This window comes from Heterodontus francisci, chromosome 11 (assembly GCF_036365525.1).
Source record: "Heterodontus francisci isolate sHetFra1 chromosome 11, sHetFra1.hap1, whole genome shotgun sequence".
NCBI lineage: Eukaryota > Metazoa > Chordata > Chondrichthyes > Heterodontiformes > Heterodontidae > Heterodontus > Heterodontus francisci.
In genome coordinates this window covers 121,669,157-121,686,399 of record NC_090381.1, presented here as the reverse complement: position 1 = coordinate 121,686,399, position 17,243 = coordinate 121,669,157, and the positions used below count along the sequence as shown (strand labels likewise).

The 17,243-nt window shown below is 45.9% G+C and overlaps 1 protein-coding gene across 3 annotated transcripts in view; it reads right to left on the bottom strand.

Annotated features, from left to right (window-relative positions):
• The window catches only part of lrrc34 (leucine rich repeat containing 34), a 187,769-nt gene extending 171,965 nt beyond the window's left edge, over positions 1–15,804 (bottom strand). For 2 of the 3 annotated variants that reach the window (XM_068041610.1, XM_068041612.1), the window contains exon 1: positions 15,687–15,804. The gene's annotated coding sequence lies outside the window, so the exon portion shown is untranslated. Of the gene's footprint in view, positions 1–16; positions 38–15,686 lie in introns of those variants that run through there. The other variant, XM_068041611.1, reaches the window with a different exon arrangement.
• Between the last annotated feature and the right edge of the window lie 1,439 nt (positions 15,805–17,243).

The following is a 17,243-nucleotide window of genomic DNA, read 5'->3' as shown; positions in this document are numbered from 1 at the left end:
TTCCTTGAATGCCTACCCATCAAATACTGTTCATCAACCTCGCCTGGAGAGACTTCGAGTGGCAATCGACTATTCGACTCTGGGACTCCTCACCGTACCGAAAACATCCTACCAGAACGTGATAAACTCAATCATTTTTATTATTCCTTCTATTCCTAAGAAACAGCCGTAAACCAAAATCCTTTTTCCTTGGTTAACCGATTTTCTTTAATGTATGTGTGTGTGTGCATGAGGGGTAAGGAACGAAGAAGCTTTTCAATATAAAGATTTAACTCATTAGTAGTTAAGACTTATTATAGATTTTTATAATAAATAGTTAAGGCTGTTGTTGTTTAAAGAAACCTGGTTAGCTGTATAAAACACTAGTTAGGCCACAGCTGGAGTACTGTATACATTTCTGATCACAACATGATAGGAAGGAAGTGATTGCACTGGAGAGGGTGCAGAGGAGATTCACCAGGATGTTGCCTGGGCTGGAGCATTTCAGCTATGAAGAGAGACTGGATAGGCTAGGGTTGTTTTCCTTGGAGCAGAGAAGGCTGAGGGGGGACCTGACTGAGGTATACAAAATTATGAGGGGCATTGATAGGATAGATAGGAAGAAATGTTTTCTCTTAGTGGAGGGGTCAATAACCAGGGGGCATAGATTTAAGGTAAGAACAAAGAACAAAGAACAAAGATAATTACAGCACAGTAACAGGCCCTTCGGCCCTCCAAGCCTGCGCCGATCCAGATCCTCTATCTAAACATGTCGCCTATTTTCGAAGGTTCTGTATCTCTTTACTTCCTGCCCATTCATGTATCTGTCCAGATACATCTTAAAAGATGCTATCGTGCCCGCATCTACCACCTCCGCTGGCAACGCGTTCCAGGTGCCCACCACCCTCTGCGTAAAGAACTTTCCACGCATATCCCCCCTAAACTTTTCCCTTTCACTTTGAACTCGTGTCCTCTAGTAATTGAATCCCCCACTCTGGGAAAAAGCCTCTTGCTATCCACCCTGTCTATACCTCTCATGATTTTGTACACCTCAATCAGGTCCCCCCTCAACCTCCGTCTTTCTAATGAAAATAATCCTAATCGACTCAACCTCTCTTCATAGCTAGCGCCCTCCATACCAGGCAACATCCTGGTGAACCTCCTCTGCACCCTCTCCAAAGCATCCACATCCTTTTGGTAATGTGGCGACCAGAACTGCACGCAGTATTCCAAATGTGGCCGAACCAAAGTCCTATACAACTGTAACATGACCTGCCAACTCTTGTACTCAATACCCCGTCCGATGAAGGAAAGCATGCCGTATGCCTTCTTGACCACTCTATTGACCTGCGTTGCCACCTTCAGGGAACAGTGGACCTGAACACCCAAATCTCTCTGGACATCAATTTTCCCCAGGACTTTTCCATTGACTGTATAGTTCACTCTTGAATTGGATCTTCCAAAATGCATCACCTCGCATTTGCCCTGATTGAACTCCATCTGCCATTTCTCTGCCCAACTCTCCAATCTATCTATATTCTGCTGTATTCTCTGACAGTCCCCTTCACTATCTGCTACTCCACCAATCTTAGTGTCGTCTGCAAACTTGCTAATCAGACCACCTATACTTTCCTCCAAATCATTTATGTATATCACAAACAACAGTGGTCCCAGCACGGATCCCTGTGGAACACCACTGGTCACACGTCTCCATTTTGAGAAACTCCCTTCTACTGCTACTCTCTGTCTCCTGTTGCCCAGCCAGTTCTTTATCCATCTAGCTAGTACACCTTGGACCCCATGCGCCTTCACTTTCTCCATCAGCCTGCCATGGGGAACCTTATCAAACGCCTTACTGAAGTCTATGTATATGACATCGACAGCCCTTCCCTCATCAATCAACTTTGTCACTTCCTCAAAGAATTCTATTAAGTTGGTAAGACATGACCTTCCCTGCACAAAACCATGTTGCCTATCACTGATAAGCCCATTTTCTTCCAAATGGGAATAGATCCTATCCCTCAGTATCTTCTCCAGCAGCTTCCCTACCACTGACGTAAGGGGCAAGAGGTTTAGAGGGGATTTGAGGAAAAGTTTTTTCACCCAGAGGGTGGTTGGAATCTGGAACACACTGCCTGAAGTGGTGGTAGAGGCAGGAACCCTCACATTTAAGATGATCACTTGAAATGCCGTAGCATACAAGGCTATGGGCCAAGTGCTGGAAAATGGGATTAGAATCGTTAGGTGCTTGATGGCCGGCACAGATATGATGGGCCGAAGGGCTGTTTCTATGCTGTATAACTCTATGACTATATGTGCTTTCTTCTGGGGGACAAATGGAGTGTTTAATTTGGCTATTCTGCGGTAGGTGGGAAAATTTATTGGTATGCTGTGACCTGTGGAGAAGTGGGACTGATTTAGTATTGCATTTCTCCCGCCTTGGTCAAAACAAACCGCTGCATCCACAGAGCTGTTAGGGAGGGAGTTCCAGGATTTTTACCCAGCAACACTGAAAGAACGGCGATATAGTTCCAAGTCAGGATGGTGTGTGGCCTGGCGCAGAACTTGCAGGTGGTGGAGTTTCCATGTATCTACTACCCGGGTTCCCTAGGTGGTAGAGGTTGTAGGTTTGGAAGGTGCTGTCGAAGAAGCCTTGGTGAGTTGCTGCAGTGCATTTTGTATATTGTACACACTGCTGCCACTGTGTGTTGGTGGAGGATGTGGCGCCCATCAAGCGGGCTGCTTTGTCCTGGATGGTGTCAAGCTTCTTGATTGTTGTTGGAGCCACACTCATCCAGGCAAGTGGAGAGTATTCCATCACACTCCTGACTTGTGCCTTTTAAATGTTGGAGAGACTCAAGAGTTAGGAGTTGAATTACTTGGTAATCGTAGAGTGAGGGATATGCCAGGCCATGAGATTACAGATTGTGGTTGTGCAGGATGTTTACAAATCCTTGCACAACTTTTTAAGTTTTCATAAATTTGGATGTACACAGGATAGAAGCAAAATAAAGAGCATATGAAAGCATATTTCATGAAGTTATTTTACTGTGAATGTTAATGCAGTGTCGATGTTATGTTTCAGGTGCTGAAACATATTAAAATGGCAACAGATAAACTGTGCATTATGGCTAGAAGTGAAGCCCATACGTTAGCATTAAACAAAATTGAAAATTATACTTTCATATGACATTTACAGTCTGTTTCGATTAAAGTTTATAGCTGCATAAGGGCTTTATAAACACCCTGTACAATTCTGCTGCTGCCAGATGCCCAGTTTTCAGTTACTGGATCTGGTCTGAATCTATCCCATTTAGCATGGTGGTAGTGCACACAACACAATAGAGGATGTCCTCAGTTTGCAGATAAACGTCTCCACAAGGGCTTTGCAGTGGTTACTCCTACTAATACTGTCATGGACAGATTTGCAACAGATAGATTTGTAACTGTCAATTCGTTTCCCCCTCTTGTTGATACTCTCTCTAGGACTCGGCCAACTCAGTCAGTAGTGGTGATACCGAACCACTCTTAGTAATGGACATTGAAGTTCCCCATCCAGAGTACATTCTGTGCCCTTGTTATCCTCAGTAACTCACCTCCTGACTCCCCAAAGCCTGTCCACCATCTACAAGGCACAAGTCAGGAGTGTGATGGAATACTCTCCACTTGCCTGGATGGGTGCAGCTCCAACAACACTCAAGAAGCTCGACACCACCCAGGACAAAGCAGCCCGCTTGATTGGCACCCATCCAAAAAAATTCACTCCCTCCACCACCGACGCACAGTGGCAGCAGTGTGTACCATCTACAAGATGCTCTGCATCAATGCACCAAGTCTCCTTAGACAGCATCTTCCAAACCCACGACCTCTACCAACTAGAAGGACAAGGGCAGCAAATGCATGGGAACACCACCACCTGCAAGTTCCCCTCCAAGTCACACACCATCTTGACTTGGAACTATATCGCCGTTCCTTCACTGTTGCTGGGTCAAAATCCTGGAACTCCCTTCCTAACAGCACTGTGGGTGTACCTACCTCACATGGACTGCAGCGGTTCAAGAAGGCAGCTCACCACCACCTTCTCAATTAGGGATGGGCAATAAATGCTGGCCTGGCCAGCAACGCCCACATCCCATGAATGAATAAAAAAATATCAAGATGGAGAGTGATGTGGTTGATTCTGAGACGAGGGTCCTGAATCTTAGTAAAGGAAACTATGAAGGTATGAGGCGCGAGTTGGCTATGATGGATTGGGAAACGTTACTTAAAGGGATGACGGTGGATAGGCAATGGCAAACATTTAAAGAGCACATGAATGAACTGCAACAATTGTTTATTCCTGTCTGGCGCAAAAGTAAAACGGGAAAGGTAGCCAAACCATGGCTTACAAGGGAACTTAGAGATAGCATTAGATCCAAGGAAGAGGCATACAAATTCGCCATAAAAAACAACAGACCTGAGGATTGGGAGCAGTTTAGAATTCAACAAAGAGGACCAAGGGATTGATTAAGAAGGGGAAAATAGAGTATGAGAGCAAGCTTGCAGGGAACATAAAAACTGACTGTAAAAGTTTCTATCGGTATGTGAAGAGAAACAGGGGAATTTATTATGGGGAACAAAGAATGGCTGACCAACTAAATGCATACTTTGGTTCTGTCTTCACAAAGGAGGACACAAATATCATACCAGAAATGTTGGGGAGCACAGGGTTTAGTGAGAGAGAGGAACTGAAGGAAATCAGTATTAGTAGAGAAATGGTGTTGGGGAAATTGATGGGATTGAAGGCCGATAAATCCCCAGGGCCTAATGATCTACATCCCAGAGTACTTAAGGAAGTGGCCTCAGAAATAGTGGATGCATTGGTGGTCATCTTCCAAGAATTTAAAGACTTAGATGCCTACAGATTGGAGGGTAGCTAATGTAACCCCACTATTTAAAAAGGGAGGTAGAGAGAAAGCAGGGAATTAGAATTAGAATTAGAACATTACAGCGCAGTACAGGCCCTTCGGCCCTCGATGTTGCACCGACCTGTGAAACCATCTGACCTACACTATTCCATTTTCATCCATATGTCTATCCAATGACCACTTAAATGCCCTGAAAGTTGGCAAATCTACTACTGCTGCAGGCAGGGCGTTCCACGCCCTTACTACTCTCTGAGTAAAGAAACTACCTCTCACATCTGTCCTATATCTATCACCCCTCAACTTGAAGCTATGTCCCCTCGTGTTTGCCATCACCATCCGAGGAAAAAGACGCTCACTATCCACCCTATCTAACCCTCTGATTATCTTATATGTCTCTATTAAGTCACCTCTCCTCCTCCTTCTCTCCAACGAAAACAACCTCAAGTCCCTCAGCCTTTCCTCGTAAGACCTTCCCTCCATACCAGGCAACATCCTAGTAAATCTCCTCTGCACCCTTTCCATAGCTTCCACATCCTTCCAATAATGCGGTGACCAGAACTGCACGCAATACTCCAGGTGCGGTCTCACCAGAGTTTTGTACAGCTGCAGCATGACCTCGTGGCTCCGAAACTCGATCCCCCTACTAATAAAAGCTAACACACCATATGCCTTCTTAACAGCCCTATTAACCTGGGTAGCAACTTTCAGGGATTTATGTACCTGGACACCAAGATCTCTCTGTTCATCTACACTACCAAGAATCTTCCCATTAACCCAGTACTCTGCATTCCTGTTACTCCTTCCAAAGTGAATCACCTCACACTTTTCCGCATTAAACTCCATTTGCCATCTCTCAGCCCAGCTCTGCAGCCTATCTATGTCCCTCTGTACCCTACAACATCCTTCGGCACTATCCACAACTCCACCGACCTTAGTGTCATCTGCAAATTTACTAACCCACCCTTCTACACCCTCTTCCAGGTCATTTATAAAAATGACAAACAGCAGTGGCCCCAAAACAGATCCTTGCGGTACACCACTAGTAACTAAACTCCAGGATGAACATTTGCCATCAACCACCACCCTCTGTCTTCTTTCAGCTAGCCAATTTCTGATCCAAAGCTCTAAATCACCTTCAATCCCATACTTCCGTATTTTCTGCAATAGCCTACCGTGGGGAACCTTATCAAACGCCTTACTGAAATCCATATACACCACATCCACTGCTTTACCCTCATCCACCTGTTTGGTCACCTTCTCGAAAAACTCAATAAGCTTTGTGAGGCACGACCTACCCGTCACAAAACCGTGCTGACTATCTCTAATGAACTTATTCTTTTCAAGATGATTATAAATCCTGTCTCTTATAACCTTTTCCAACATTTTACCCACAACCGAAGTAAGGCTCACAGGTCTATAATTACCAGGGCTGTCTCTACTCCCCTTCTTGAACAAGGGGACAACATTTGCTATCCTCCAGTCTTCCGGCACTATCCCTGTCGACAATGACGACATAAAGATCAAGGACAAAGGCTCTGCAATCTCCTCCCTAGCTTCCCAGAGAATCCTAGGATAAATCCCATCTGGCCCAGGGGACTTATCTATTTGCACACTTTCCAAAATTGCTAACACCTCCTCCTTGTGAACCTCAATCCCATCTAGCCTAGTAGCCTGAATCTCAGTATTCTCAACAACATTTTCTTTCTCTACTGTAAATACTGACGCAAAATATTCATTTAACACTTCCCCTATCTCCTCTGATTCCACACACAACTTCCCACTACTATCCTTGATTGGCCCTAATCTAACTCTAGTCATTCTTTTATTCCTGATATACCTATAGAAAGCCTTAGGGTTTTCCCTGATCCGATCCACCAATGACTTCTCGTGTCCTCTCCTTGCTCTTCTTAGCTCTCCCTTTAGATCCTTCCTGGCTAGCTTGTAACTCTCAAGCACCCTAACTGAGCCTTCACGTCTCATCCTAACATAAGCCGCCTTCTTCCTCTTGACAAGCGCTTCAACTTCTTTAGTAAACCACGGCTCCCTCGCACGACAACTTCCTCCCTGCCTGACAGGTACATACTTATCAAGGACACGCAGTAGCTGCTCCTTGAATAAGCTCCACATTTCGATTGTTCCCATCCCCTGCAGTTTCCTTCCCCATCCTACGCATCCTAAATCTTGCCTAATCGCATCATAATTTCCTTTCCCCCAGCTATAATTCTTGCCCTGCGGTATATACCTGTCCCTGCCCATCGCTAAGGTAAACCTAACCGAATTGTGATCACTATCACCAAAGTGCTCACCTACATCTAAATCTAACACCTGGCCGGGTTTATTACCCAGTACCAAATCCAATGTGGCATCGCCCCTGGTTGGCCTGTCTACATACTGTGTCAGAAAACCCTCCTGCACACACTGGACAAAAACTGACCCATCTAAAGTACTCGAACTATAGTATTTCCAGTCGATATTTGGAAAGTTAAAGTCCCCCATAACAACTACCCTGTTACTCTCGCCCCTGTCGAGAATCATCTTCGCTATCCTTTCCTCTACATCTCTGGAACTATTTGGAGGTCTATAAAAGACTCCCAACAGGGTAACCTCACTTCTCCTGTTTCTAACCTCGGCCCATACTACCTCAGTAGACGAGTCCTCAAACGTCCTTTCTGTCGCTGTAATACTCTCCTTGATTAACAATGCCACACCCCCCCCTCTTTTACCATCTTCTCTGTTCTTACTGAAACATCTAAATCCCGGAATCTGCAACATCCATTCCTGTCCCTGCTCTACCCATGTCTCCGAAATGGCCACTACATCGAGATCCCAGGTACCAACCCATGCTGCAAGCTCACCCACCTTATTCCGGATGCTCCTGGCGTTGAAGTAGACACACTTTAAACCAGGTTCTTGCTTGCCAGTGCCCTCTTGCGTCCTTGTAACCATATCCCTGACCTCACTACTCTCAACATCCTGTACACTGGCACTACAATTTAGGTTCCCATTCCCCTGCTGAATTAGTTTAAACCCCCCGAAGAGCACTAGCAAATCTCCCCCCCAGGATATTGGTACCCCTCTGGTTCAGGTGAAGACCATCCTGTTTGTAGAGGTCCCACCTACCCCAGAAAGAGCCCCAATTATCCAGGAAACCAAAACCCTCCCTCCTGCACCATCCCTGCAGCCACGTGTTCAACTCCTCTCTCTCCCTATTCCTCGCTTCGCTATCACGTGGCACGGGCAACAACCCAGAGATAACAACTCTGTTTGTTCTCGCTCTAAGCTTCCACCCTAGCTCCCTGAATTTCTGTCTTAAATCCCCATCTCTCTTCCTACCTATGTCGTTGGTGCCTATGTGGACCACGACTTGGGGCTGCTCCCCCTCCCCCTTAAGGATCCCAAAAACACGATCCGAGACATCACGAACCCTGGCACCTGGGAGGCAACATACCAACCGTGAGTCTCTCTCGTTCCCACAGAACCTCCTATCTGTTCCCCTAACTATGGAGTCCCCAATGACTAATGTTCTGCTCCTCTTCCCCCTTCCCTTCTGAGCAACAGGGACAGACTCTGTGCCAGATACCTGTACCCCATTGCTTACCCCTGGTAAGTCGTCCCCCGCAACAGTATCCAAAACGGTATACCTGTTGTTGAGGGAAACGGCCACAGGGGATCCCTGCACTGCCTGCTGGTTCCCTCTCCTTCCCCTGACGGTAACCCATCTACCTACTTCTTTTACCTGAGGTGTGACTACCTCCCCATAACTCCTCTCAATAACCTCCTCCGCCTCCCGAATGATCCGAAGTTCATCCAGCTCCAGCTCCAGTTCCCTAACGCGGTTCTCGAGGAGCTGGAGTTGGGTGCACTTCCCACAGATGCAGTCAGCAGGGACACTCTTGGCGACCCTTACCTCCCACATTCTGCAGGAGGAACATACAACTGCCTTTCCCTCCATTCCCACTATTCCAAATTCCCAACAAATCTACTGAAAAACCAAAAACAAAAAGTCAAAACTTGTTAGGTTAGCAATCCAACGGACAGAACTTCCTAAATAAAAAGCTTACCTTATCAACACACCAGAGTCCTTTTTTTTTGGTTAGAGGAGGAGGGTGGGTGGGAGACACTACACGCGTAGTGTCTCGGGTACAGCCACCACACAAATATATACTTTTTACTTACCCAGCAGTCCCCTGGTCCTCCGAAAACAAAAGGGAATTCACTTTTAAACTTACACAGAAATTGACTTCACAGCTGTAAGCCCGCTCACGCACCTCCGTTACTATCAAAGCTGCAATTATAGACCAATCAGCCTGACGTCGGTCATGGGGAAAATTCTAGAGCCCATCATCAAAGATTTTATAGCAGAGTACTTCGAGAACAGTTGTAGAATCGGGCAGAGCCAGCATGGATTTACGAAAAGGAAATCACGCTTCACAAATCTACTAGAATTCTTCGAGGATGTAACTAGTAGAGTTGATGAAGGGGAGCCAGTGGATGTGGTTTATTTGGACTTTCAAAGGCTTTCGACAAAGTCCCACATAAGAGATCAGCATGTAAAATTAAAGCACTTGGGATTGGGGGTAGAGTATTGCGATGGATAGAAAATTGGTTGGCAGACAGGATACAAAGAGCAGGGATAAATGTGTCTTTTTCCGAATGGCAGGCAGTGACTAGTGGGGTACCGCAGGGATCGGTGCTAGGACCCCAGCTATTCACAATATACATTAACAATTTAGAGGAGGGAACTAAATGTAATATCTCCAAATTTGCAGATGACACAAAACTGGGTGGGAGGGTGAGTTGTGAGGAGGATGCAGAGAAGCTTCAGGGTGATTTGGACAAGTTGAATGAGTGGGCAAATGCATGGCAGATGCAGTATAATGTGGATAAATGTGAGGTTATCCACTTTGGTAGCAAAAACAAGAAGGCAGATTATTATCTGAATGGCTATAAACTGAGAGAGGGGAATATGTAACGAGACCTGGGTGTTCTCGTACACCAGTCGCTGAAGGTAAGCATGCAGGTGCAACAGCTTGTTAAAAAGGCAAATGATATGTTGGCCTTCATAGCGAGAAGATTCGAGTACAGGAGCAGGGATGTCTTGCTGCAATTATACAGGGCCTTGGTGAGGCCACACCTGGAATATTGTGTGCAGTTTTGGTCTCCTTATCTGAGGAAGGACATTATTGCTATAGAGGGAGTGCAGCAAAGCTTTACCAGACTGATTCCTGGGATGGCAGGACTGACGTATGAGGAGAGATTGAGTCGGTTAGGATTATATTCGCTGGAGTTCAGAAAAGTGAGGGGGGATCTCATAGAAACCTATAAAATTCTGTGAGATCCAGTGGCAGCAGTGTGTACCATCTACAAGATGCACTGCAGCAATGCACCAAGGCTCCTTAGACAGCACCTTCCAAACCTGCGACCTCTACTATCTAGAAGAACAAGGGCAGCAAATGCAAGGGAACATCACCACCTGCAAGTTCCCCTCCAAGCCACAGACCATCCTGACTTGGAACTATATCACCGTTCCTTCACTGTCGCTGGGTCAAAATCCTGGAACACCTTTCCTAACAGCACTGTGGGTGTACCTACCCCACATGGATTGCAGCGGTTCAAGAAGGCAGCTCACCACCACCTTCTCAAGGGCAATTAGGGATGGGCAATAAATGCTGGCCTGGCCAGCGACGCCCACATTCCATGAATGAATTTTTAAAAATTCACAGCTCTCTGGGGTAGAGAATTCCAAAGATTCACAACGCCCCTGTGAAGAAAATTCCCCTCATCTCAATCCTAAATTGCTGACCCCATATCCTGAGTCTACATTCCTTTGTTCTAGACTCTCCAGCTAGGGAAAACAGTCTCTCAGCATCTACCTGGCCAAGCCCTCTCAAACTCTTATATGCTGCAATGAGATCACACCTCAGTCTTCTAAATTCCAGGGAACAGATGCCGATTCTATTCAATCTGTTCTCATGTTACTCCCTTCTCATCCCAGCAATCAATTTAGTTTCTGCTGAATGGTAACCCCCAGGATGTTGATAGTGGGGGATTCAGTAATGATAATGTCATTGCATGTCAAGGGGAGATGGTTAGATTCTCTCTTGTTGGGGATGATCATTGCCTGGCACTTGTTTGGTGCAAATGTTACTTCAGTTCAAACCTGAATGTTGTCCAGGTCTTATTGCACGTGGGCAAGAACTGCTTCAGTATCTGAGGAGTTGTGAATGGTACTGAATACTGTGCAATCATCAGCAGACATCCCTACTTCTAACTAAAATAAAAGCAAAATACTGCAGATGCTGGAAATCTGAGAAGAAGGACATTATGGACAGGGTGGTATCAAATAGAGAAGACATACTAAAAAGTTGCACATTACTGAAAGTTGGTACGTCACCTGGTCCAGATGGAATGCATCCTAGGTTGCTGAAAGTAGTAAAGGTAGAAATAGCTGTGGAATTGGTCGCAATCTTTCAATCTTCATTGGATACAGGAGTAATGCCGAAGGATTGGAGGGTTGCTAATGTTATACCATCAAGAAAGGGGAGAGGGATAAACCAGGAAACCACAGGCTAGTGATGGGGAAGTTATTGGAAACCATTATCAGGGACAAAATAAGCATTCATTTGGAAACACATGGGTTAATCAAGAAAAGCTATAATGGATTTGTGAAAAGAAAATTGTGTCTAACTAACTTGATTGAATTATTTGATGAGGCATCAGGGAGGGTTGATCAAGTTGGTTGGGTTGATGTTATATATATGGAGTTTCGGAAGGCATTTGACAAAGTGAAACCGAGGAGGCATCAGAAGATTAATTAAGAAGATGAAGCCCATGGAATTAAGGTGAAAATGGTGATATGGATACACAATTGACTCAGTGGCAGGAAGCAAAGGGAGGTGATTGGATGGATGTTTTTCAGACAGGGAGGTGATTGGATGGATGTTTTTCAGACAGGGAGGTGATTGGATGGATGTTTTTAAGACAGAGAGGTGATTGGATGGATGTTTTTCAGACAGGGAGGTGATTGGATGGATGCTTTTCAGACAGGGAGGTGATTGGATGGATGCTTTTCAGACAGGGAGGTGATTGGATGGATGCTTTTCAGACAGGGAGGTGATTGGATGGATGTTTTTCAGACAGGGAGGTGATTGGATGGATGTTTTTCAGACAGGGAGGTGATTGAATGGATGTTTTTCAGAGAGGTGGTTTGCTGTGATGTTCCCCAAGGATCAGTTTTGGGCCCATTCCTCTTTTCAACTTTTATAAACGACCTAGACTCGGGTGTAGGGAGCAGCATTATAAAGATTGCAGATGATATGAAACTTGACGATGTAATAGATAGTGGTGAGGATAGTTATAGATTTCAGAATGACATGGATAGGACGGTGAAATGGATAGATGGGAATTCAATGCAGAGAAGTGTGAAGTGAGATATTTTGGGAGGATTAATATGGAAGGATAATGTACAATAAATAACATGGTTTAGTAAAGTGTAGATGAGCAGAGAGGCCTTGGTGTCAACATACACAAATTCTTAAAGGGGGGCAGGGAAAGTTGATAAGGTGGGTAAATATCACATGGGTCATTACATGTATAAAACTAGGAATACATAATAAAACCAGAGATCATGCTAGAACTTTATAAATCACTGGTTAGGCCTTAGCTGGAATATTGTGGATAATTCTTGTTTTTTATTTATTCATTTCATGGGATGTGGGTGTCACTGGCTAGGCCAGCATTTATTGCCCATCCCTAATTGCCCTTGAGAAGATGGTGGTGAGCTGCCTTCTTGAATTGTTGCATATTCTGGTCTCCACACTTTAGGAAAGGTGGAAAGAATTTAGGAAGGGTACAGAGGAGGTTTACTCGGATGTTATCAGGAATGAGGGACTTCAGTTATGAGGAAAGTTTGGAAAAATTAGACTGTTCACCTTGGAACAGAGAAGGTTAGGAGGTGACTTAATCGAGTTTTTAGAGAGACAAGAGGTTTGATCGAGTAGCTAGAGAAAGGCTGTTCCCTCTGGTGAGTGAGACAATAACCAGTGGTCATTAATTTAAAATCATTGGCAAAAGATCTCGAGGGGAGATGAGGAGAATGTTTCAGAATGTTGGGATCTGGAACACTCGACCTGTAAAGATGTGGAAGCTGATCCCTGCTCAAGATATTTTGCCTCTGATTTGAAATGACGCTGTAAGTTTCCCATTCTCAAGTAACTGTCTGAATCACTTTAAAAACCACTTGGAGTACAGTGAGCAGTTCTGGGCACCACACCTTAGGAAGGATATATTGGTCTTGGAGGGAGTGCAACGTAGGTTTACAAGAATGATACCTGGACTACAGGGGTTAAGTTACGAGGAGAGATTACACAAATTAGACCTGTTTTCGCTAGAATTTAGAAGGTTAAGGGGTGATCTGATCGAAATCTTCAAGATATTAACAGGAAAAGACAGGCTAGATAAAGATAAACTATTTCCACTGGTTGGAGATTCTAAAACTAGGGGGCATAGTCTAAAAATTAGGACCAGACCGTTCAGGAGAGTTGTTAGGAAGCACTTCTTCACGCAAAGGGTGGTAGAGGTTTGGAACTCTCTCCCACAAACAGCAATTGAAGCTAGAACAGTTGTTAATTTGAAATCTGAGATAGGTAGATTTTTGTTAAGCAAAGATATTAAGGGATATGGGCCAAAGGCAGGTAGATGAAGTTAGGCCGCGGATCAGCCATGATCTCATTGAATGGCGGGACAGGCTCGAGGGGCTGAATGGCCTACTCCTGTTCCTATCTTCCTAATTTCCTATAAAAATTATTTATGGAAAGAAAACAGGGATGTGGAACAAAGCATGACTGTTCTTTCAAAGAGCCAGCACAGGCATGATGGGCTGAATGGCCTCCTTCTGCACAGTAAGTTTCTATGATTCTATCACTGGTATTTTATCAAAGAACAAAGAACAAAGATAATTACAGCACAGGAACAGGCCCTTCGGCCCTCCAAGCCTGCGCCGATCCAGATCCTCTCTCTAAACATGTCGCCTATTTTCTAAGGTTCTGTATCTCTTTTCTTCCTGCCCATTCATGTATCTGTCTAGATACATCTTAAAAGACTCCATCGTGCCCGCGTCGACCACCTCCGCTGGCAACGCGTTCCAGGTGCCCACCACCCTCTGCGTAAAGAACTTTCCACGCATATCCCCCCTAAACATTTCCCCTTTCACTTTGAACTCGTGTCCTCTAGTAATTGAAACCCCCACTCTGGGAAAAAGCCTCTTGCTGTCCACCCTGTCTATACCTCTCATGATTTTGTACACCTCAATCAGGTCCCCCCTCAACCTCCGTCTTTCTAATGAAAATAATCCTAATCGACTCAACCTCTCTTCATAGCTAGCGCCCTCCATACCAGGCAACATCTTGGTGAACCTCCTCTGCACCCTCTCCAAAGCATCCACATCCTTTTGATAATGTGGCGACCAGAACTGTACGCAGTATTCCAAATGTGGCCGAACCAAAGTCCTATACAACTGTAACATGACCTGCCAACTCTTGTACTCAATGCCCCGTCCGATGAAGGAAAGCGTGCCGTATGCCTTCTTGACCACTCTAGTTACCTGCGTTGCCACCTTCAGGGAACAGTGGACCTGAACACCCAAATCTCTCTGGACATCAATTTTCCCCAGGACTTTTCCATTTACTGTATAGTTCACTCTTGAATTGGATCTTCCAAAATGCATCACCTCGCATTTGCCCTGATTGAACTCCATCTGCCATTTCTCTGCCCAACTCTCTAATCTATCTATATTCTGCTGTATTCTCTGACAGTCCCCTTCACTATCTGCTACTCCACCAATCTTAGTGTCGTCTGCAAACTTGCTAATCAGTCCACCTATACTTTCCTCCAAATCATTAATGTATATCACAAACAACAGTGGTCCCAGCACGGATCCCTGTGGAACACCACTGGTCACACGTCTCCATTTTGAGAAACTCCCCTCTACTGCTACTCTCTGTCTCCTGTTGCCCAGCCAGTTCTTTATCCATCTAGCTAGTACACCTTGGACCCCAAGCGCCTTCACTTTCTCCATCAGCCTGCCATGGGGAACCTTATCAAACGCCTTACTGAAGTCCATGTATATGACATCGACAGCCCTTCCCTCATCAATCAACTTTGTCACTTCCTCAAAGAATTCTATTAAGTTGGTAAGACATGACCTTCCCTGCACAAAACCATGTTGCCTATCACTGATGAGCCCATTTTCTTCCAAATGGGAATAGATCCTATCCCTCAGTATCTTCTCCAGCAGCTTCCCTACCACTGACGTCAGGCTCACCGGTCTATAATTACCTGGATTATCCCTGCTACCCTTCTTAAACAAGGGGACAACATTAGCAATTCTCCAGTCCTCCGGGACCTCACCCGTGTTTAAGGATGCTGCAAAGATATCTGTTAAGGCCCCAGCTATTTCCTCTCTCGCTTCCCTCAGTAACCTGGGATAGATCCCATCCGGACCTGGGGACTTGTCCACCTTAATGCCCTTTGGAATACCCAACACTTCCTCCCTTCTTATGCCGACTTGACCTAGAGTAATCAAAGTTATCCTCTTCCTCCACTGTGATCAGATACAAAGTACTTGTTTAATAGATCAGCCATTACCTTCTTCTCCATTACAGTATCTCCCCTATCGGTCTTTAATGGGCCCCATCTCCCTTCGTCATTCTCTTACTCTTAACACATTAATAAAAGTTTTCACTATTAGCATTACTTGCAAGTTTGCTACTTTTGGTTGAGGTAAATATTGTGCAGACTGACCCTCGTGGGAGCTGGTCAGTCTGATGAGCCACTTGCAGAATGTAAGGGTTGGAGGTTTGTTTCAGCTCTGAACAGATAAGCAGGTAACGATCCCCCAGGCCTCCTATACGGCTCACTCCCACCTAAAACAGAGCAAAGGTAAATCACCAGCTTTTACACAGTCAACCTCACTTCGACTCACTCTATACACACTGTGTCCTCACTGCTGCCTCACCCTAAAGTACCCTTCCCCCACTCTCACCCAAACCCTCACCCCACTCTCCTACACCAATTCCCTCTCCCTCTCTCTCTCCACCCCCCCCCCCCCCCAATTCTCCCTCTGACTCTCTCTCTCCCCTCTCTCTGTCTCGGTCTCTCTCCCCCCTCCTCTCTCTCCCCATCTCTCCTCCCCGTCTCTCTTTCTCCCCCTCTCTCTGTCTCTCTTTCTCCCCCCTCCCTCTCTCTCTGCCCCCCCCAAGTCTCTCCCCCTCCCTCTGTCTCTCTCTCCATCCCCACCATCTCTCTCCCCCCAGTCTCTGTCTCTACCCCCCCCACTCGCTCTCTACCCCTCGCTCTCTCTCTCTCCCCCCTACTGTCTCTCTCCCTCCCTATCTCTCTCTCACTCTCTACCCCCTCTCTCACCCCTCTCCCTCTTTCTCTCCCCACTCTCTCTCTGTCTCTCTCTATCTCTCACACCCACTCTCTGTTCCCCTAATCTCTCTCTGCCTCTCTCCCCCTCTTTCTCTCCCACAATCTCTCTCTCACCCCTCTCTCTCTCCGCCCTTTCTCTCTCTATCCCCCTCCATCTCTCTCTATCCCCCTCCATCTCTCCCCTCTGTCTCTCTCTCTCTCCCCAAGTCACTCCCCCTTACCCTCTCCCCCGCTCCCTATCTCTCTCTCCCCCCACACTCTCTATCTCTCTCTCCCTCCCTGTCTCTACCCCCACCCCCCGCAAGTCTCTCCCTCTCTCCCCCTCCCTCTGTCTCTCTCTCCATCCCCACCCTCTCTCTCCCCCATTCTCTCTCTCTCTGTCACTCTCTCTCTCCCCCCACTCTTTCTCTCTATTTCTCTCTGTCTCTCTCTCTCTCTCTCTGTCACTCTTTCTCTCCCCCCACTGTCTCTCTGTTTCTCTCTCACTCTGTCACTCTCTCTCCCCACTCTCTCTCTGTTTCTCTCTCTCTCTCCCCCTCCCCCCCACTCACTCTTTCTCTCTATGTTTCTCTCTCTGTCTCTCGCTCTCCCCCCACTCTTTTGCTAACGCTGTTGGGGAGGGTTTAAACTAATGTGGCAGGGGGATGGGAACCAATTGAGGTCAGTTGACAGAAAGGAGGTAGTAACAAAAGCCTGTAAGGAACTAGATAATGAAGTCAGTGTGACTAAGGGGAAGAGCAGGCAGGGAGCAGATGATGAATATAAAGGGACTGGTGGTCTGAGGTGCATTTGTTTTAATGCAAGAAGTGTAGTAGGTAAGGCAGATGAACTTAGGGCTTGGATTAGTACCTGGGAGTATGATGTTATTGCTATTACTGAGACTTGGTTGAGGGAAGGGCATGATTGGCAACTAAATATCCCAGGATA